Source organism: Bradysia coprophila, unplaced genomic scaffold (genome assembly GCF_014529535.1).
Source record: "Bradysia coprophila strain Holo2 unplaced genomic scaffold, BU_Bcop_v1 contig_94, whole genome shotgun sequence".
Taxonomy (NCBI): Eukaryota; Metazoa; Arthropoda; class Insecta; order Diptera; family Sciaridae; genus Bradysia; species Bradysia coprophila.
This window is the reverse complement of record NW_023504022.1, coordinates 7014020-7037539: the sequence shown is the minus strand read 5'-3', so window position 1 is coordinate 7037539 and position 23520 is coordinate 7014020. Positions and strand designations below refer to the sequence as shown.

The window sequence follows — 23520 nt, the reverse complement described above, 5'->3', positions numbered from 1 at the left end:
TGGGAACGGAATGTTGAAATAAGTCTCAACTGCCAGATATTATGTTCTGATGTCACCGCGAAGGACATTACGGTTTTGAAAACGGATTCAAACGCACTCATTTTCATATTATTTTGACATTTTGAAGAATCGGCCGTACCTTTCATTAAAGAATCTTTGAAGAAAAATTTTCGTTCATGAAAAACGGTCTGAGTTAAGTGATTTGATTGGGTACATTAGCTCAAGGTTGTAACTCTAACTGCATAACTTCACAACAATTCAACTGAACGGAAATTGTGCTATTTTGTATCAAAATTACAGCAAAGTTCAGTGTATTTTTGCGATAACTTCTACAGTGATCGGCGTAACCTCATCATATAAAACCTTGGATAAGCTGACAGTAAACAAAGTGCAATGCAAACTGAATATATTTATATTCAATGTGAGACAGGTCGACGATAATAGAATCGATTCGAAACGATAAATCAATAACATATCATAATATCGTCATGCAGTAAGCCGGAGTAAACCTTAAAAATGTTGACTATATTTCTTTGTTCTTTTGTTTATCACAACGTCACGCCCTTGATCGCACATTACAAAAATTCCACAACATAATTTTCTTTACAATGACCCGACTGGTACTAAGTTTCCATTCACCACTTGGGTGTAGCGCGGTTTAGGTGGACGACACAACATAGCATTTTTCGTAATTCACATTACACTTTTTTTTCGTATTTGTATTGCAGTTATAGATCGTCTTGATAGACGATAAAAAAGTTAAGTTTTTGTTTGGCAGCGTCTTATGTCACCAAAAAAAAAAATAACTTTGATGGAAAACTTTTACCCTTAGATGAATGGATATAGTTGCGAAATAGTTTCTCATATTTTCTTCATTGAATTTCGAAGGATAAATAAAAACAATATTGAAAATTCCACATTTTGTGAAGTTTCCGTCATTCTATAGGAGATAGGAGGTACATACACATAGAGTAGAAGAGAGACATAAACTTTTTTGATTCTTTTTTTCTTTTCGTTTTCACTGCAATTTTCCTTTAAAAATTGTTTCAAAGAAAATTTTGAGACTGTGTTTGCGAAAGGAATTTTAGACAGTCACAGCAATTAATTTTGTTATACGATTTAACGAAACATGACTGTTTTTGTCCGACATTTTTACGTTAAATTCATTCGAGTAGGTTCCACATTTCTGTTTTTGTTAAACTCAGTCCAACCGATTCATTAAAGCCAATTGTTTCATTCTTATCTATTTTTAGATTCATGAAATTCAAGAACTTCAGTACGATGAAAAACGATGAAAAATAAAAATTTTAGAAATATTTTATTAAAAAAAAGACTGGAATGTTAATAGCGCCATTGTGGAGATTTTGTTTAAAGTACTACTCGAACAAAAACTGAATTAACAAAAGTTAGCCGACAGCAAAATTGTGAACAACGACTTATTGAGTGTAGGATGAACAGAAGCAAAACCTACGATTTCAATACAAAATATGTTTTTTGATCTTGTGTCACAGACACATATTTTTCTAGTAATTATGCATCTGCTGGCCTTTACGAGATAAAGCTAAAACTTCAGATTATTCTGAATGATTCTTTTGAGGAACGACCAGCTGTAGTCGGACGTATTTTTCTCACTTAAAAATAAATTTTGTCAAACAATTTTAGGCATCCCATAACTGGTTTACCTTGGCTATCCAATGAACCCATTTCCGTCCGGACAGGTCACGATACGCGCCGGAAACATTTGTGAGAAAATAGCAAAATTTCGACTTTTGAACCGAAAGCGGATCACGAAAAAAAAAGTTCAAAGTCGTATGACCAGGTGAGACGAATTCATGTCTAAATTTCGCTGACGTCGACAGTATTTCGAATTAAAAACGATTGTGAGCATCGATCAAAATTTATTCAATTTTCATGCCAAAAGAGCACAGGATAGAGTAGCCGTCTCACTCTGAGAGACGCTCACTCATTTTCTTTTAAATATGGTTCGGTCTTCTCGTATTTCTCGGACTTCCATCACATCTAATCACTTTGGTTGGAATTAATATTCAACAAAATCTTTTACTTCATTCGTCCTTACATACATTTTGGTGTGTAGGCCTCAATATAACCATTTTTCATAGACATTCTCCGTCCTCACTGTCAATAACAGAATACAGAAGTTGGCAAAACATTAACCTGTCGATAACGATGACAAAAGTAATGACAAGCTATGGGTAATAAGATCCTTTATATAGTAAATTTCATGTTAAGAAAATTGAAGTACAAGATTTGAAATCAATCGATTAAAAACACTTTGATCGATGGTAGTAATAGACCCGATAATAATGTTGGTCATATGCTTGACGTCTATAACAGGTAAATGGTCATTGTCAGAGCAAACTTGTTTTTTTGGGGAAACTACTCGGGCCGGAGAAGCAGGTGGGGTTATGGTATCGAGAATATTATTTTTAGATCATTTGGCATCAATGGGAAATTTTTACAATAAAAGAAGTCGTGCACATCTTGCCATAAGTAGAAATTGGCTTTTCATTTTCACAAGTCAACTCTGTGGGGCTCGTTTCGTTAATGCAATATTTACTGTCCATTACGAAACAACTTCTCTCCACATAGATTTGTAATGAAAATGAAATAATGGTCACGTTAAAAACTCCATTTCATCATAAGTAATTCATGTTTAATGGGCAACTAACAAAAAAATGCGATAATAATAATAAAAAAAAAACTGTATAACGCTAAGCCAACGCTCACAAGCATTTAAGGGATTACTTTCGGAATTAAAGTCCAAATTATTCAAATAAAAAGCATATTGAATTTGCATGTCCATTAAAATAAACAAAAGAACACATTCAACCGCAGATTATATTAAAAAAGCTTTTTATAACCCCAAAAAAGAACATCGGATTACAACCTGGTCCCATAATCTGATTATGACCGCACATCTCTTTTGCCTTTGGCCACAAATATACAACCCTAATTCTAAACATAAAATTGTTTTGATTACAAGACACAGACACACACACACACATACATCTACATGCCACAAAAAATATATCCTTAATCTTAATTCTAGCCACACCTGAGCTGCACAACGAGAATAATTTTAACAAAATCTTTTTTTATCAGCACACACAAAAAGAAAATAGTATACTCAGATCTCGTATGCCCGTGCACCCAACCGGAGAAAGGAAAATAAAACGACAAACGAATAAAGGGCATTAAACAACGTCAAATTACATAAAAAAAAGAAAAGAAAAATTTTCTTCAATTATTATCTGTCTTTAGCACTTGGAATTACCTGAGCTTGTCAAACATATTTCTACGAAGCGAATCCTTACGTTTTGATTTGAATAATCACTCGAAACTTAGCGAGTGCTCTGCCTGATATATGTGCCTTTTTTTCGGTGAATTATCGTGGCAATCTTTCAATCTTTCAATTGTCCTTTTGCTGCAATGTTCAAATGGTATACACGACCGTAGATGACACAATTGATATTAGCAATTCAAACAAACACCAATGTCACCCAGTCCGAACAATTAGCAATTAAAATATCGCCTCTTTTTGTGCATAAACGAAAAGTTAGGTTATATACGCGGGTGTGGTTTCAGGACTTTCTTTTTCGTATACACACACTCAATGTGTTATGGATTGACAATTTCGCTCTGACGGTTTTGCTTATTTTTTTTCTCGTTTACCTGCTTGAAAGTAATTCGGTTGATTGGTGTGTTACAAGTGTACATACAAATTTTACTCAATGAACACGATTAAATACAAGGAAAATCACACTGAACCAACCCTAACGTTTTTCGAGATTTGTTTCGCCACTGCAACCGTGTAACCTTGTCCTTTAACCGATGTTATATATTAATTATACAGAGAGTTCGATTAGTCTATTATGGTAACAAAAATGTATTTTTTCCCATCACCTCGACAGTTCTTTTAGTTAAACAATAATTATCTGGTGTCTTTGCACTCCACTAGTAGCCAAATTTTCTTACAAACTCACAGACTCAACGTTCACATGAATTTTAGTGTTGAAAACACATAAAAAAATAAGAAAAATTCAATCTGAAAATATCGATGCCTGGAAACTGGGTGCGGAATATACACACCGACCGAGCAAACTTAAAACTAGCTGGTAGCTTGCACGATACGTTTTAGCCCTGATATTCACCAGTCAGCCAACAGAATACACAAAAAAAAAGTTTTTCTGTTCACGAAACATACAAACCGATTGTATTAGAGACACGACGCATGATGACGTCGCCCCATTTTTGACGAGTATGCGCAATGGACATTTTCGATGTTTTCTCAATAATTTTGGTTTGGGATTGTTTGAAAATACAATTTTTTTTTTATTTCGTTTCGTTTGGGTTTTCTCGTCATAGTATCAGTGGCGTAGGGAAATTCAGGATAAATTTTTGTTTAAGGGATTTTGTCAATGGATGGGAATTTTCTTAGAAAATTATCAACTTCAAATGCATTCATCGAAGGATGAAGGACATTATAACGCTAACATAAACTAAAAGAGTTAAAGAATTTATCATCTATTGACGAGGGGTGAGAATAATAGGCGCTTAGTAGAAAGCTAATCAAGATTTTTTGTAACATATCTTGCTTCCTCAAAGTGGTAGACAAAGTGTGATGAATAGTATCTCGAGGTTTTCAGGATGATGCTCCATATCATTCTAATTTAAATTGAAACTCATGACTTCTCTCAATCCATTTCCATCCATCCATCCATCCGTCTCTTCGCATATTCAACAGAATCTCTTGAACTCAGACAATGATTGCAGAGAGTTGATAATAGATGGCGTCCCATCCCGCTGGAAACACCGCCATCTGTTATCATCTCTTTGAATCATTGCAATCGTTTTCCATCTATGTAAATGATTGCTAGAAAATAGAGAGATGCTCTCAAAGAACATGGCAAGCCCTGAACAGTGTTACTACTTTTATGATTAGGTAGATGCATTATGGATGAGTGTACCCGACATTCTATCGACTTAAAATCTTTCAAAAACTTCTGGTTTCAACTTCTTTGCTAATAATTTGTTTTAGTTGCATTTCTGCGTTTTCATTCTTTCTCTACGCCCAATGCAAAGCTTTTACAATATTCACTTTTTCATATCATTATACGGATATATTTACAGACCATGTATGTGTTTAAGATATATTTACAGCGTACCGTGGTAATCATTACACATTCATATGTAATTAAAGTGGAAAATAATTTTGCTGTATAAATAGAGCAAGGTTGAGTGATGTAAATAGTTTAAGGTAATCATGCAATCAGAAGCTTAAAATAAAGGATTCGAGTTTGATTTTCCAAACAGCAACAGAAAAGGAAAAAAGATTGTATAAAATGTGCACGGTGTAATACATTGTTGTTTGGATGACAAAGGCTGTATAGGGTATAGGTTGAAGGGTATATTACAGAGTATACTCAATGAGGTATGTTATTAGTTACAGACAATTATTGTTGCTTATTGATAGCATATTGATTTTGTAGTCGTCAAATAAATTGTTGTTTTTTTCCTTCGATTATTTTGACTTCCGAAAACATTTCAAGCTTGCTAGGTAGACAGTATAATTGACGTATTTATAACGAAGCGACGGTAGACAATTAGTTACAGCTCTACATTCAAGTGGAACTATTGTGTTGATTTCTCAGACTTTCAGGTGCCTACATGTAAATCATTTTACAAACCCAAAATCTACATAAAAAGAACTGTTGAACCATGGGAACCGTTTTATCCGTTCAAGATGTCGTCGAAATAGATTTCTCAAAAATTGGAAAAATATATAAGATCCAAATGCAGATAGCGGAGACTTTCTTTCTTTTGTTCTTCACATCGATTGTGAAAAATCTCATCATATGAACGGTCCAACAATGCTTTTGCATGCCATTCGAATGCTTAGCCACAATTAATGGATGAAACGCTGATGAAATTACTCTAAGTAATAGGTACGATTGGCTCGTTCGGTATGTGGTTTCTTATGTAGGTGGAAGCACGGTGTTGTATTGAGTTTTGAAAATAAGTTTCTTAATTCACACATTGACGTGTCAAATCTATGTTGAAGGTCTTTAGTTTGTGCTGGGTGAGGTCTTTGTTCCTTCCTATTTAATGTTCACAACGAGTCTGATTGGTGTCTGATTTCAACTCGAACCTGAACTAAAATTTCAGGATCGACCCGAACTTGATATATTCAGGTTCAAGTAAAAATTGGGTCCAACCTGAAATTTTAGTTCAGGTTCGGGTTAAAATCCGGTTCGGGTCACCCTAAATTGAAACTGGACAACCAAAACCGAGCCTTATTCCTATACCAGAAACTTGAATTTGTTAACGTAGCGCAGCGAGTAAAACAAAGAAAATTCAAAACGTACTCAGAACCTGTGGCGATCCACTTATTAAACGCAAAATACACAAACAAATTCCTTAATTAATTTACGACAGGCTAAATAAAAGACAGTTTCCGATTTGCGGTTGGCAGAAGAATTTTTTTTTCTCTGATGTACTCTTTCGGAGAAGTCCTTCAGAAACTATAAGTTTTCTCTAAGAATAGTCGAGAGGGAATCTTGAGCTCTGTATAATTCGCTTTAAAACTGAATATCTCTTATTCCGTTTAGTCGTTTCAATGTTATAAAGTTGAAATAAGTTTGAATTTGAAAATGTCAGAGAATTTAATGTGACGTGAAGAAACTTCAAATCGAAACAATTTTGCACATTTCTTATTTTAATTCCATTATGCAATGCACGTACTCACTCACACAAAATTGAATCTAGTACTTCAAATTATATGTCTAATTAAATTAAGACAAACCGTTAAAAATCGTAATAATTTGACAAAATTTTGTCTTTAAACCATAATAAAGTAAATCCTCAGACGAATATCGCAGGAGGTGCCAGAATATGGCATGACATTCCAATCGTCTTTCAACTGAACAATAAGACGTACTCATGACTATGAATACTGCATCAAAACTAGGTCATCGAAAATTTATAATGCCGAATGCTTGAACTTTTCCAAAGTAATAATGGTAAACAAAATTTTATCACTCTCTTTACGTTATTGTACGTATAGATCGGTAGGTAGAGCGTATATATTCCCAGCACTTATACTAACCATCGAACAAAATTCTAAGTGTTTCTTCTCATAACATTCGCATAGTGTTATGGTGTTGTAATGATGGTAGGTACATACTTAAGTGGTTGCCAAAGGATGCGGGGTCTATTGTTTTTATCGGTTGTACATATATAATTTTAGGAAGAAATATTGTAGTGGAAAAGACGCGTCGAAATATTGTATGTGTATGCTACGTGGTGGGAAGAAATGATTTTTATTTAAGAAAACTAAAATCTTTCGAGAAATGATGCAGTGTATGAAACGTTTTACTTCGCTCAACCCTCTTATCGATCCACATGTAGTAGTACCCTAATATTATGTATAATATACAATATATCGCGACGAGGTTTTCGGCTGCCTGTTTAGCTGCTTTTTAAGAACCATCTTCACATACATAATGTTTATCCTCTCCGCTTGTATGTATATATATATTCCGGCACTATGTGGAAACGTTATACAAATAAGACACAATATAACACCGAATTTTTCGGTTCGTTACTGGGCTGCGTGTACGCATCGCACGTTTTTTTCTTCTTCTTCGTCTTCTTTCTATGTTTGTTATGGTTGTATAATGCAGGTGAAGATGTACCACGATAAACCACCCCAATAGAAGATATATGTTTAAAACTCAGAGGTTTTTTTCTCTTACTTTATATCTTTATTACTATGGAAATCAAATTCCGAATAAGTGCTACTTAGAACATCACCCTTAGGTGTATAAGATGAAAAAGAGGTCGAGAGCTCAAGTCCTCCCGCCTTTATGCATACAATTTACTTATAATAACTTACAATAATTACACACAGGGGTCAGTGTTAATGCTAATGTACGACGTAACAATCTAAATAATTCCCGCGAAACGTTCGAATATTGTACACTGCCACCCTTGAAATATTGCAAATATTTAAATCATTAATTCATCACCGCGATGAGAACAACCAGTGCAAGTCGACCCCGCCGTCTGGTCCGAACTCCTCAGTGATGCCATTAATTATAATCTACTTTATCGGCAAACATTTTAAAAGAAACAAAAAAAAAAAAAAAAATTCAGCTGATCGATGGATTGAAAACAATTAGAAACAGGTTGGTGAACTGAACCATGATACACGCATTTGACCATTTGACTCTTATGTAATGACCACGCGTCTAACCATTTGTGTTAAAATGTGTTGTAAATTTCGGACCAATTTAATGTGATTCCCGGCTCGTGGATAATGATCTGTTGTGCATGAAACGTTAAGGCCATACCAAACAATGATGACCAAGCAAAGTGTAGTTTTGATGCTGAAAACCAATTGGCTAAGTTTATTGTTCATACATAAATACGAGATGAAACTTCCCTATTTCTTAACCCTAGATCTGGAAATGAGTTAAGCTAGGGACTAATAACGGCCCCATATGGGTACTGGATCATGGTGGATGACTTATTGTGTTGAGTGGAAATATACTGGATGTTGTGTATGATGTTGCCAACTGGATTCCACGAAGCTAAGTATTTGTGTGAAATTGTTTACATCTATAAAACGTTCTTGTGTTTTAGCCCCAGTGGTGAATGGTAATACTAGGGATAAATGCGACCCACTTGGGTTAATATGGACATTGGTATACGCATTCCAGTCTGGTTATTCCATGATGGTAAGAAAATTGCTTGATTAAATTTGTGTACGTCCATACCACCTCTCACCCCCATCGTCTCTGTACGCCTTCAAACTCCTTCCTCGCCAACACTTGTCGGCAATAAACGTAATTTAGTAATCGGCCGTACTAACTCGGTTACTCGACCCGAACTATTAATGAGTTTAACTGTCGCCGATCTCACATTTCCGTCCTTACTCGGATGCACCTTGACTATTCTAGCTAACGGCCACTTTGTTGGTTGAATATTGTCCTCTAGAGACAGGACCATATCACCTTCCTTGAAGTTTCTTCGCTGAATCATCCATTTTTGGCGAGTCTGTAGTTCATTGAGATACTCGTCGCTCCATGCCTTCCAAAATTCCCTTTGAATCTTTTGTACCAAATGCCATCTTTCTCTACCGTTGACCTTTTTTGTAATCGAATCGTTCTCCGGTCGTGCCACAATTGGTCGGCCAATCAAAAAATGACCCGGTGTTAAGGCATCCAGATCCTCCGGATCATCTGTTAACGGACACAGCGGTCTGGAGTTTAAAATCGCTTCGATCTTCGCCAAAACTGTAGCCATCTCCTCGTACGTTAGCGTAGTGTCACCAATGATTCGCTTTAAATGGTGTTTCATTGATTTGACGCCAGCTTCCCAAATTCCTCCTTGATGTGGCGCTCTTGGTGGAATGAACTGCCAGTCAGTTCCGCTCTTGGTTATATGGTTATTTATCATGTCGAAATCTAGCAGGGAATTCTCCTTTTCCAATGATAAAATTGCTTCAGCTCCAATAAACGTCAATCCATTGTCGGAGTAACAACATTCAGGAAAACCTCTCCTCCCGGTGAAGCGATCAAATGCAGCCAAGAATACTTCGGTAGTCTTATCACTCACGACTTCCAAATGAAGCGCCTTTGTTGCTAAACATACGAATACAGCGATATGACCTTCATATACGGGCACTCTTGGTATTGCCTTCTTTATTTCCCCATTAATGATCACCGGTTTTATCCGTAATGGAGGTGTTCTCACGTTGGACGCCTTAAGATTGTACGGTCCTGCATAGTCGATCCCCACGTGAGAGAATACTGGTGAAATGTTTACTCTAGACCAAGGAAGATTAGCCATCAACTGTTCGCTTGACTCCTTTCTGAACCTGCAACATTTGACACAAGTGTAAATGTACTTTTTGACTTGGCTTCTCAAGTTCATAATCCAAAAACGTTGACGAACTAGACTCATCGTAAGCTTGATGCCACCATGCATTGATTTGTTATGCATATCTGCAATGATCATCGTGGTGATGCTTCCTGATCCTAAGATAAGCGGATGCTTTCGTTCAAACGGTAAATTTGCTTCGGACAATCTTCCACCCACTCGTAAACAGCCATTCACATCCAGGAAAGGGTTCAACGGAAGAATTTTACTCTTTTTGTTGATCGGGTGTTTACTGGCCAAGTGATGGATTTCCCTTGCGAACTCCATACCTTGACACAATTTTATAATTCTCTTTTCTGCCTTTTTTAAATCTCTGGTTGTGATGATCAGTTGAGATTTCTGAGTTTTTGCCCTGATGTTGTTTATGAAAGTGAGACACAAAGTCGTAATCCGGGATTTCTTTGATTCATTTGATTTCTCCAAGAACTTCAAACAAATTGCTGTGATTTTTACCAAACGCTCAAAACTCGTGTACCTGCCGAACAATTCGTCTAGACCGCCACCTGAAGTGATCACATGCGACGATATAATCTTCGTTTTCAATTCTAATGTCGTCTCTGGAATTTCTAAATCTTGGATCCACGACGGTGTGTGTTCTTTTAAACAAGCCGCTCCGTTCCACCACAACTCATGATCAATTAATTCAGATGGATTTATTCCTCTAGAAGCACAATCGGCCGGGTTTTTCGTTCCTTCAATATGGTGACATTGGGTTATGTTGAAGGTATTATGTACTTCCACGACTCTATTCGCCACAAATGTTTTCAGTCTCGATGGGTTTGTCCTTAACCACCCCAATACGATTGTAGAGTCTGTCCAAGCGTGAGTGTTATCACAGCATACATTGAGCGCCTTTTTAACATTTTCCATTAAGTTAGCCAATAAGACAAATCCACATAACTCTAAACGAGGTAGAGTAATGGGTTGAATGGGAGCGACTCTCGTTTTTGAAGTCAACATAACGACTTGAATGGAACCATTTTGTTGTACCGTGCGTCCATAAATAACTGCTGCATATGCTTTCTCGGAGGCATCACTGAACCCATGTAACTCGAAGCTCACCGACAGCAAATCTTTCCCGATCCACCGATCAATTTTAATGTGCTCCAAACAGTACAACTCGTTCCTAATCTCCAACCATCTTTGCGCTATGTCTTCGGGTAACTCTTGATCCCACGATAAACCAGCTTGCCAAAGACCTTGAAATAATATCTTCGCCTTGATGACAACTGGGGCTAGCCAGCCCAGCGGATCGAATAATTTTGATGTTTCTGATAGCAGACTACGTTTCGTAGGTCTTTCATTCGTGATTTCTAAGTTTACTTTAAACTGAAACACATCGACTGCTGGATGATAATGAAGACCCAACGTTTTCACCGAACTTTCCAGATTTATTTCCATTGGTAGCTTTATCTCTCTATCTTGTTCGGGTATACTTTCCAACACCTTCGTAGAATTCGATATGAATTTCCTTAATTCAAATTTTCCCTTGGCTAATAGCTCTCTCAAATCCTTGCACAGCTCGATGCAACCTTGCTCATCGTCTGCACCCGACATACCGTCATCCATGTAAAAATCATTTAAAACGACCTCAGCTGCCTTCGGAAGTTTTTCGCGCTCATCCAAGGCCAATTGCTGTAGGGATTTCACGGCCAGATATGTTGCCGATGTCACCCCGAAAGTTACCATATTGTGTTGATACACTTGAACTGCGGCTCCTTCCTTCTTTCTGTACACGAATTTCTGATATTGTCGATCTTCAAGCCTTACTTCCACTTGACGATACATCTTAGTTATATCGGCGGCGAAACTAAATCGATAAATTCTCCATCTCAGCAAAATCGATATCAAATCTTGTTGCAACGTCGGTCCGGTCATTAATATGTCATTCAATGATAACCCTCCGGTACCCTTTGCTGATGCATCAAATACGATTCTGGTCTTGGTTGATGTCGAAGTCGGTTTGAAAACAGCATGGTGAGGTAAATAGTAACTGCAAGCATCCTTTTGTTCGGTCAATGCTCCCAAATGTGTTGTGTGCTCCATATCTTCATATTCCTGTAGGATCGTAGTATATTCACTTTTCAAGCTTTCATTCGATCGGAATCGTCGTTCCAAACTTGTTAGACGCGAAATTGCTTGACCTTTTGAAGAACCAAGTGTTTCTGGACTTTCCTTGAACGGTAATGCCACTACGAATCTACCATCTTCCCTTCTCTTGTATGTTTCCATGTAGAACTTTTCACAAGCGATTTCTTCTTGGGTCCGTACTCTTTCTTTCGATACTTCCTCCAAATCAAAAAACTTTTTTAACTGTTTATCCAAATCTAATCTCAGGTGAAACGTTGAAATACTTCGGACTATCGGCGTTTCTCTCACTGGACCAGACAAAATCCATCCAAATTCGGTATTCTGTGCGATTGGTTCGACAGATGAGGCCTTGACGAGTCCAGGTAATAATAAATATCCATACACTGGAGCACCTAATAATAAATCTATCCTTGAAGGTACATCGTATTGTGGATCTGCCAATTGAAGTTGCTGTATGTGTTGCCAATCACTTTTAGTTATAAACCCTGATGGTAACGGATTCGTGACTTTTTTAACCACCGGACCTTGCACTATCATACTGAAAGATGGATTACGTTTCGAGCCAACCTCGAACTCAACCACATGTTTTATTTTTCCTGTTGTAACGCCCCCAAGACCGGACGTATTAGCAATTACATTCGTTTTGATCAACCCAAGTGTTTGTACTAAAAATTCACTAGCATACGACGCTTCGCTGGCTTGATCGATGAGTGCTCGGAACGGGTAAAACCTTTCGTCTCTATTCGATTTCACTAAGACAATTGCGGTTGCCAACAGTACCTGCTCGTCCCATGCAATGACTTTCGGATCTCCGCGTGTACTATTGGACGAGGTAGCGTCTTCGACGTGATCAGTATGAACGTGATGTGATTGAAGGTTAGCTACCACTGCTTGGTTTTGATCAGGAGGTTGGATTTGTGAATGGTTGCTACCAGTTGACGATGTTGCGTCCGGATGAAGAGTCGTGTGGTGGTAGCCGTTACATTTATGACATCCCGGTTGTGAATAACATTTGCCTCTATGATTTTTTAGACAATTTCTGCACAGCTTGGCACAAGTTACCAAGTCATATTTGGTGTCTACATCGGCTTTCAGAAAACGTTCGCACTTCAGAGCATCGTGTGCCTCACTGCATCTGAAAGGACATTTTGTCTGTGACTCAGTCGAACTATGAAAGCTCTGATGACTCCTAGGTGGAAATTGCGCTCCTTCAGCATGAAGTTTAAGGTTGTCTGCACGATACTGACGATTACCATACGAAAAATTCCTTTTATTCGTCGATTCCGATGTCTGCTGACTGCTTGATTCCATGGAAAATCGGAATTTCTGTTGGCAACCTAGAGCATGATAACGACCCGCTAAGAACTCTAAGAATTCTCTAATGGTAGGACGGGTCTTAGGCTTCAAAGTTTGCTCCCACAAACGTCTCGTTGCTGAATCTAGCTTCTGTACCAACAACAATAGCAAAATTGGATCCCATGAATCTGTGTCGATTCCCAGACTCTTTAGAGCTCGCAGATTTTCGGTTGTGACGTCCATCATCTCCTTGAGACCTTGACTCGATTCCGATTTCAGATCAGGTTGTGCAAGAATCCTGATTACATGACTGTCGATCAATATGACTTCATTGTTGTAACGGTCCTTTACTGCTTCATACGCTGGTTCAAACGCATCTTCCGTGATATCAAATTGAGATATCAGACGTTCTGCATCTCCGCTTAAACATGATCCCAAGTAGTGCATCCTTTGAAGATTGTTAAACTCTTTGTTGTTGACCACTAAAGAGTCGAACATATTTTTGAATGAGATCCACTTCGTGTAATCGCCACCAAACACAGGTATGTCGATGGCTTTGAGCTTAATTCTCGATTGATTATTAGTTTGTAACACCAAGTTTTCCGGCAGCTGCAACGGTTGTACCTTAGTAACGACCTCTTTACTCAAGTTTTGCATAGCCGTACAAATCAGAATCGTGACCTTGTCGAACATTTCAAACGCGCGTATATACTCTTGTTCCATTAATCGATGAGTCAATTCAAAATCTGGGCCCACTGTCACCTTCAGCTCTGATGTTACTCCTTCGACGATTTCTTCGTTAAGCGAATTTATTCTGGCCCACAGACCATCGATCACCTTTCCTTTTCCTTCCAGGTATCCTTTCGACGTTTTAATTTCTGGCGCTCTACATACATGCTCACAAAAGTTCAAAAACTTGTCAATGTTCGCCCTCTGGGCTTTTATCTTGCCTTCCATGGTGCAAATTACGTGCAACGGTACAGTCTAAAGTTCAATGACCTCAACAAATTGACCGCCACGAAAAAACGACAAAAACGCCTTGAACGCTTCTAAATTGATTTCACCACACGATGCACGATACGATATTACGCCTCGAGATATGCCTTCACATTCGCTACGTATGCGACCTTATATACTCAGCTTCAGTTTGTGTGTTGCAAATAACTTTCCTTTGTCCAAACTTTACGCGCGCATAAAATTTTCTTTGTTCATCTGGTCGCTCGGTTGTCCTTGCCAGTTAATTAAGCGTAGTTGGATGAAATTTCTCTTTGCCTTAATAATTTCCCACTTACTTCGTTCAAATTCGAAAGGAACACGACTTTATCGATTTTAAACAGGTGGCGTATTTCGCACCCTGAATTTACACTTTTACACTAAAAAATCCAAAACGAGTGCCAATTCAAATCTGGGATTCACCCACTGATCTTAGAACCTCGTATTAAACGAAATTCACATGAGCATTCAACGGTAATCTCGCAACAAAGAAATTCGACGCTATATACTTTCTGCACTATCATCCAGGTATACCGTACAACGTTATTCTCATACGCTTGCCGAACTTTTATATACACACTTTGTTCGTTCGATCGTTCGATTTATTACATTTGCACTCTTTATATTAAGTCTTATTTGACTACACTTCTTATTATTGACTATGAACGCAACATTTTCATGATAACGGACCTTCTAAATTTACTGCCTTTGTTAATGACTTCACATAAATTCGATATGCTCAACTTGCTTTAAATTATTAATTTATTTAGTGGACTGTATACACATTACTTATCAATTTTGGCCTCGAAGGACCATGTTTAAAACTCAGAGGTTTTTTTCTCTTACTTTATATCTTTATTACTATGGAAATCAAATTCCGAATAAGTGCTACTTAGAACATCACCCTTAGGTGTATAAGATGAAAAAGAGGTCGAGAGCTCAAGTCCTCCCGCCTTTATGCATACAATTTACTTATAATAACTTACAATAATTACACACAGGGGTCAGTGTTAATGCTAATGTACGACGTAACAATCTAAATAATTCCCGCGAAACGTTCGAATATTGTACAATATATAACAAGCCATCATGTGTAGTGTGTATAGACAGACCTTGGTATAGACCCAATTGCCGTATAGATAAAATGTTGTTTGATATATGTATTTGCATGAGAATTATTTTTTTCTTGCTTTTCGTGTGGGGAGCTTTGATGGTTGCACAAACTTGTGAACATTGATCTTGAATTTTGTTTTTTTTTTTTCGTATAATTTCTTTGTATACAACGGAAAAACCGAATTGTAGTAAAACATCGGTAAAAAGTGTACGCTGGAAATCTGAGCGAATTGAACAAAAGCTTTTCCCGTCCGAACGTGTTTGCGTTCTATTCCATTATTATTGGAGATTGGAGGGGGCGAATGGTTTTAGCAAAAATATGCCGAGGCAAAATGGTAATATATTAAGCGATGGAATGGAGATGGATTTGAAAATTGTTCATTTCGATTGTGAGTGACAGCTTTTAATTAAAATAATATTGACTTTTTTGAGAAATATTGTTCGAAATACTTTGGTGGAATTAATGTTTGAACGTGGAGAGTGTGTTTTTTACGGAAAATTTATAGAAAGAAATGGAAACACAAACAAAATGGTTTTGAATGTTTGAATTGCTGGAAAATAATCGAAATGAATTGAAAATTAGATTTAAATGAGCAGTTTCGGTTATTTATATCTGATATCTGAAATGATTGATTTAGGGTACGATATTCCATTGTAGTGGTGGTGATGGTAGATGAAAATCTACGGAAGTTAAATCGATGTACATTTTGCAACGAGATCGACGTAAAACAAAGCTCAAATTAGTCAGGGGAGAATTATTATTAGACACTGACATGTTTAATGAAGGTAAATATTTCCACGAATCAATAAATTTTTGGGTAAAATTTCCGTAGAAAGTGATGCTGATTTGCTGATTCTAAATAATTCATTTTCTATCTCCCTACCTTCGTACCACAAACTTTATGCTTAAAATATTTCTATTTTCGATATAGATTCGACTTTTTCAAATTTTTATTATCCTGTTACGAAAAGAGTACCTTTTGTATGCCATTCTAGTAGCGAACGGGAATTTTTCGGAAGTTGAATTAATTTCAACTCTTTTCTACACCTAAAGATCAATGTCTCATCAATATTGGAAACGATACAGTCAACGACTTATCTCGACGAGGTTTTTTTTTTGTTTGTGTCAACTCGATTTGTTTCAATGAATAAGATTTCCACACTAGTGCAGGAAAAGGATGTGAAAGTTGTGTTGCGTTGCAAACTCACTTTTGCTTTGCATAAAATTTAATGTGATGTAGGGCCTCGTATAGAGTATTATTGTCTTGCTGAGATTTTTGTTATTAAAACGCGAGTTCGAGGCCGAAGGTGACGAAGGCAGTACAACTATTTTAGTGTTTGCGATTGAAAAATGTGAAAAACCGGGCTTGTCCGTTTTGAAGTATTTTATGGCTGCAAGAATGACACCCAATTTTGCGTGTTATACGCTGACAGCTATAAATCTTTCAAGAAGCTCAAGTTGCATAGATCGATTGGTCGATTTCACTACTTCGAATGAACTTAAAATTCCTCCTTTGTGTTCCGTCCATGTTTCCCGTTAGATACTTTCTAAAAAAAAATTGTTCAAAATTGGCGACTTGCGTCACTTCCTACTCTTTTGAGTGATTTTTGGACTGATACCAGCCTATTATAAGTGTCTGGCTTTGGGACTAAACATTCGATCAGTGATTTTACTGTTGGAAGTTACAATCGAATAACTCTATAAAGTGAAAGAACGTAGTAGTCAGTCTAAATAAGAAGAATATAGTAAGCCTAGATAAGTTTGTAAAACATATAAATACGCCGTATTTGTTCTAAATAAAATCAGTCTACTCTGAGACGGCAAACAGGTCGTTTCATTGTAGATTGCGGAGTGGAATGAAACCGTAATTCCAACAGGTTATAGGCCTAGGCACATTGAACTGTGACAATTAATCTACAGCGCCAGTTTGCACTGGAAGGGGTGTCAATAACACTCGCTGTATGATTGAATTGTGGTTGTGTGTTCTGCGGAAAGTAGATGACAACGGTGGTCAAGATGGCAACAGTGGTCAAGATGACAACGGTGGTCAAGATGGCAACAGTGGTCAAGATGACAACGGTGGTCAAGATGGCAACAGTGGTCAAGATGACAACGGTGGTCAAGATGGCAGACGATGGTCAAGATGACACACGATGGTCAAGATGACACACGATGGTCAAGATGACACACGATGATCGTGATGACTACGGATTTTAGTCATGAAAATAGCTAAATGCTATTCGTGGCAACTACGGATTAGTTGCAATCGGACATAAAGGAAAGTCACTGCATCACAATTGATGAATGTTCAAGTGAAGGGCAGACGACAAGGTCGATTGGGAAAGTTGAACGGCAGTATCGAAGGTCAACGACAAGGTCGATTGGCAAGGACTAATGGCAAGTTCGGAAGTACCGAAAGTCAATGGCAGGGACGAATGGCATGGTCGAATAATTTGTACGAGGTCAAATCGAATTTGTACGAATACTTCAATTGAGTGGGTCAAGATTGAACAAATGGTCGAATGTACACAATGTCGATGGTCGAATGGCTCAGTTGAATTATCGAATCAGGAGGTCTATGGAAATGGTCCGCAATACGATTTAAGTGGGAGCCGGGAACATCGTAGTTGCAGTGGAATCATTAGAAATGGTGATAGTCTCGAAGCGAAGTACACTTATAGAATTATCCAATTGAGTGGGAGTGTTGGAAGTTACAATTGAATAACTCTATAAAGTGAATGAACGTAGTAGTCAGTCTAAATAAGAAGAATATAGTAAGCCTAGATAAGCTTGTAAAACATATAAATACGCCGTATTTGTTCTAAATAAAATCAGTCTGATCTGAGACGGCAAACTGGTCGTTTCATTGTAGATTGCGGAGTGGAATGAAACCGTAATTCCAACATTTACTAGGATTCTCTGTCTCTGTCTGTCAAAAGAAATATTTTTTAAACGAGAAGATTATGTTCCGAAACTAAACCAATCTCTACCGGAAACAAGCATAAAATCAATTAAAGTTTAGCAGCGAAAAACATAACAAGATCCCGTAAATGTATTGACTAAGCAATTGGGCAAATTTTTGTCGTTTTTTTATTCTTTTTCCTTTTTTTTTATTTGACAAAGTCTAACATAAGTCGATACCTTATTCAATCAAATGAACCGAAAGGAGCCGACAGACGAAAAAAAAAATTATTTTCATTCTTCCCAGATTTCTTCGCACGAAATCACAAAAATAAATAAATATTATTTTGCTGACTTTGAAAAATCACTTTGTATATTATCATTTCGCCATAATAATTCCTATTATCCCCTGATATTTTCGTTCATTTTTTATTATTCAAGATGATGTAATAAATACACACCGGCATTATAATAGATGATAGAACGAAAACCAAAAATAAAGTTATGATAATGTTATGAGAGAGATTTTTTATGTAACATTTATGGAGTCGTTATTTTAAGGGCTTATATGCTCTGTGTATCTGGTTGCGTGTATATATATAGAAACCAAACGGTGGAATATGAGTCCTTTTCTCCTTCAATTTCTATTAGTATCCTACTGGAGAGAGTACAACTTTATTAGACAATGATGGGCTGAATATTTATTATTCGTTGAAATCAAATTACCGTTTTTATTTATGAACTTTGACTGTGACTTTACCATTTTAACTTTGAACGAATTTCTCGGTCATTCTTCTGTTTATTTATCAGTAAATCATTTCATTGATTTCTGAGATCGAGTTTCCTTTCAATATAATTTTAGTACTAAATTGATGTGGAAACGGTTAGTCATTTAAGTGGTACTTGAATCGGGAAGAGGATAAACAGATATAACTGCGGTGGATTTGGTAAAATAAAATTATCTGAAGGAATAAACCTTTGAGTTTTCTGCCCTTAATCTGATCATTTTGGTAAGTTATCAATGGTAACAAATTTTAGGGATCAGTTTGCTCGCCTGGGGTGGTTCATGTAGAGCGTAAGGCAATAGGTTGAGAAGGAGCTGAGGTTCTAAAAGGAGCTTCAAGATTTTTATGATGACAGGGTAGCACAAAGGATCCCATGATCTTTCGGAGGAATTTCGATTACGTTTTTATCTGATACTCCAGATCATCATAATTACCAAAAAATTGATTCTGAGTCGTGCAACGCAATCGAAAATATATGCGTTAACATGCTTTCTGATGCGTAAACATAATTTCCTATACGTTAGCGTGCGTTTCTATGCGTAACCATGAGTTTTCGATTGTGTTGCGCGACTCAGAAACATTTTTTTTTTGTCAAATATCAGATAGAGAAACGAAATCGACATTCACTCGGAAGTTCTGAAACGTAACTAGGGTAATTACTATGGAAGATTTGTCTTCTTTCAACAATTTTCACCCATTTCCCAGACGATCAACGTAACTAACGGGTTTTATTTTTTGACTTACGAAGCATTACCTTACCCCCACTGTATCAAAATTATAACCGAATCACTTGAACAATTCCAATAAATTAAAAAAACAATTCACGAAATGAATATACATCACGTATTTCTATATAAACAGCCGAGTGGAAGGCATAACAATGACTGGATTGATAAACATTTCCGATGTTCTTATTGATCCAACCATTTATTATTAATATTCCATCACATCACGCTACAAAAGTATTTTTTTTGCTTCCATCTTCCATCGAAACCGAATGGATAGACTCTAGGTATTCGCTCATTTTATGCCCATTATTCGTCTCAAATGTGAATAATATGAAAAGGTAAATCTAGATTGATAGACTTTCTGGCAAGATACAAAATTAAGTATGTCCGTGTCTGTTCATCTTGAATGACAACGACGCAGAAATATTGATTGTTCCCATAAAATATATATATTTTGGCTGTGCGGTTTCAGTCATGTCTTATGTACATATCTGTCTAAAGTATATATTATGAGAGAATGAGCGATATTTAACAAATATATAAACAGGCATTTATATCGTAATGAAGTTCCGTTACGAGTCTATACACCAGCAAATTGTACCCGAAAATGTTCGCAAAAAACCAAAAATGTAAATTTGATTTATTGATTTTCTAAAAGCGTATACCGAGATACCTACTCTACTAGATATGCCTCTCATAATTTTTAAGTAAAAACCAAACCGAAAATTTCGTTGGCTTGAATGTATGCAAAGAGGTACTGAATTATGGACGCAAAATTGTCCTTTTAAATTATAGCGCATATTTGTCCATGGCACTTCTTTTATTTGACTTCAATTGGCTTTACTTGTCTGCGTTATATTTAATATTCTTGGCGCATGTTGTACATAAGATTTCTCGCTCTAAACTTGGGAAAAACAGTTGTCGTAGAGCCGTTTTTTATTGTGCCATTTTTAGTCATCGATACCAAATTACTCATGCAAATACACAAAATTTGGTAGAAATATGGAAAAGGAGTGTTTCTATGTTTCATAGGTAACAGAGAGTCAGTATGTGTATATATCGTGACACTATTCGATACAAGGGAAAATTGGTTCTCCGATCTTAATTTTAGAGCGCAAGAAGATTAGGTCCAGTATGTGCTATTGTATAGCCGTCAGACATCGTAGACAATCCAAATTGGTGTCAAATGTAGAATGAGATTTAGAAACACATTAGACAGAGCTCATCGATTTAAGTGGGACATGCATGTTCAAAGGGAAGAGAAAAGTGCATAGGGTGAGGGGTCTAAGTTTAAACCATTTTGGATTTTATTTTATTGACAAGCGAAAAATAAGACTGCTAACAGTGGCGCAGCCAGTAAAAAATCGATCTTTTCAAAAAATAAATTTTACAATAAATAAAAGTCATCTACTCTATTAGCTCCTAATGTTCCCAAAATGCATGCCGCGTTCCCTCTTTGAATGGCAATTGAAATTTTCTGTAATAAATAATCTGTTGAACGTGGTTCTCCTGAAGCAGCCTTCATGATTGATCCCAATTTTTGAACAAATTTCATAGTTTCTGGCCCCATACAACCTAAAGTTTCGAAAGCTAACGGAGTGAACAAATAATTTTCTTTCAAATGTTTGTAATGATTATGTTTAAATCTTTCCGCCTTATCCGCAATTGACCGTTTTTTCTTGCTAGATTCCTTAATGTATGAAGGCGCTAATGTATCCCTAATTGTTACGTCCCACAGAATAGCTTTTCCATGACTCCAAGGAATTAAGGTCATACCCTCCGGCCTTTTACCATCATCTCTACATATTCCTGGTGGTTGTATAATATTTGGAAATCCTGCTGAAGAGAATGCATGTGAGAAAACTTTGTTAACTTCATCTTGTTCAGCTATTTTGGTTTTCGTTATCATCTTGCATGAAAGACCATGTAAACCATCCTTTTTGACCATTTCGCCACAACCACATCTATGTTCCTCGCATAAATTAGAACCCAAACGAAGACCAACAGCAATTCTAGCGGAGTTATTATCTAAGAGTAAACCCAATTGGCTCGATGGTACTACTTGCAGCCACTTTGAAGATTCTTTAGTTGATGACGCAAGTAGTCTTGCACGAGCAACGGGTTCACTAGATGCAAACATCTCGTCAAACTTACTGTTAATCCTTGGCAGATCCCAATTCTTTTGTTTCTTTTTCTTTTCATCATTCTCTGGAACAAAATCTCGAGGAATTTCCTCAATGAACTCTAAAATATTTGAATCGATCATTGGAAAACTGAATTTTCTCAAAATCTCATTTGACAACTCTAAAGTAGAATAGACAGAAGACAGATAAGCTGGCACTGCAATATCTTCTACTTTCCTAATACCTAGGCCACCCAAAATCAAAGGGAGAGAAGCCTGATCCCAAGCAAAACCTGAAACCTTAACATTCGCAATGTCCCCAAGCGTTGATCGATAAATCTCATCAACCTGCCTCAGACGATCTACTAAAAGATACGCTTTAGAAGAACGCATCAAATAATTGAACCTACAGCTACCCAAGGACTTCCTAGATACACATAAAGCTGGGTGCACATCCATCAACTTTAAGCGATCACACATCATCTTTATATTCTCAACCTTCGACGAAAACATCCTTTCTAAACCTAACTCAAAAATAGGCGAGCCTAGAATCTCAAGAGAAGATTCATCAACCTGTCTAATCCCTGGCAGCAAAGAAGAAATTTCACCATACATATGAGCCTTTTCCTCCTCACTAGCGTTTACAAAAAACACCTCACACTTCCCAGCATTCAAAGACAAACCCGACAAACCACAAAAAGTCAATACTTTCTTTATATCTTCTAAAACCACTGACAGCAAGTCCCCTATAGAACCATCATCTAAATACCAACCATTCAACCTCGACAAAAGAGAATGAGTCATCTTCATAATACCAATACAGAAACCAGGGGGCCCTAACGGATCACCTTGTTGAAACTCTTGAAATTCTTAAAAATTCTCGAAAGGGCTTCAATATTAGAATTTCGAGCATTATCAAGAGTTTCAACAATTTACAATCCCCTGCACTTATAAAACGAAAGTCCTACTTTTCATAGATGAACTATGTCTAATGTGGTTTGTTATAGCAAAGCGAATGGTTGAACTAATGAAGTACAAGATTTCGTAGGCATCTAATGGCAAGACTGCGACTTTATACTACTTTTTCCAGCATAAAATTCGTATTGAATTCAAAGGACTCCAGTTTTGTCACTAACTTTTTTTTTTCTATATAAGCAGAAACAACAAAGATCTCGTCGCCAACTTTCGTCATTGCTGTCGACAACAGATGGACTAGCCATTTTTTAAAAGAATTAATTGATCGTGGGTTGACGTTGTGATCACATCAATTGTACGTTGAGTCAACTTACAATAACACTTTCGTTATTTTCATCCCATTATAAAGTTGTTCATAACAGTCTCACGTATTGTTATTCGCTTATGTCTGGTAATTTTCCAGCCGCAGTTATTTTAAACATAAAAATCGATGGAAAATTTCCGTATAAATAAATTTGTATTTTTAATGAAAATATTATGTTTGCATTAGAAATTCATTTACGTAAAATACGGTTCAACCGAATTTCCTTTCCATGAAAAATGTAAGATTGA

General features: G+C 36.8%; 1 protein-coding gene across 10 annotated transcripts in view; it reads right to left on the bottom strand.

The window, feature by feature from the left end:
* Positions 1–23520, bottom strand: part of LOC119085176 (protein turtle) — a 215078-nt gene that overhangs the window by 64867 nt on the left and 126691 nt on the right. For 4 of the 10 annotated variants that reach the window (XR_005089247.1, XR_005089246.1, XM_037195483.1 and 1 more), the window contains exon 1: positions 3296–4192. The exons of 2 other annotated variants lie outside the window; for them this stretch is intronic. The gene's annotated coding sequence lies outside the window, so the exon portion shown is untranslated. Of the gene's footprint in view, positions 1–3295; positions 4193–23520 lie in introns of those variants that run through there. 4 more of the 10 variants (XM_037195481.1, XM_037195482.1, XM_037195476.1 and 1 more) reach the window with 3 other exon arrangements.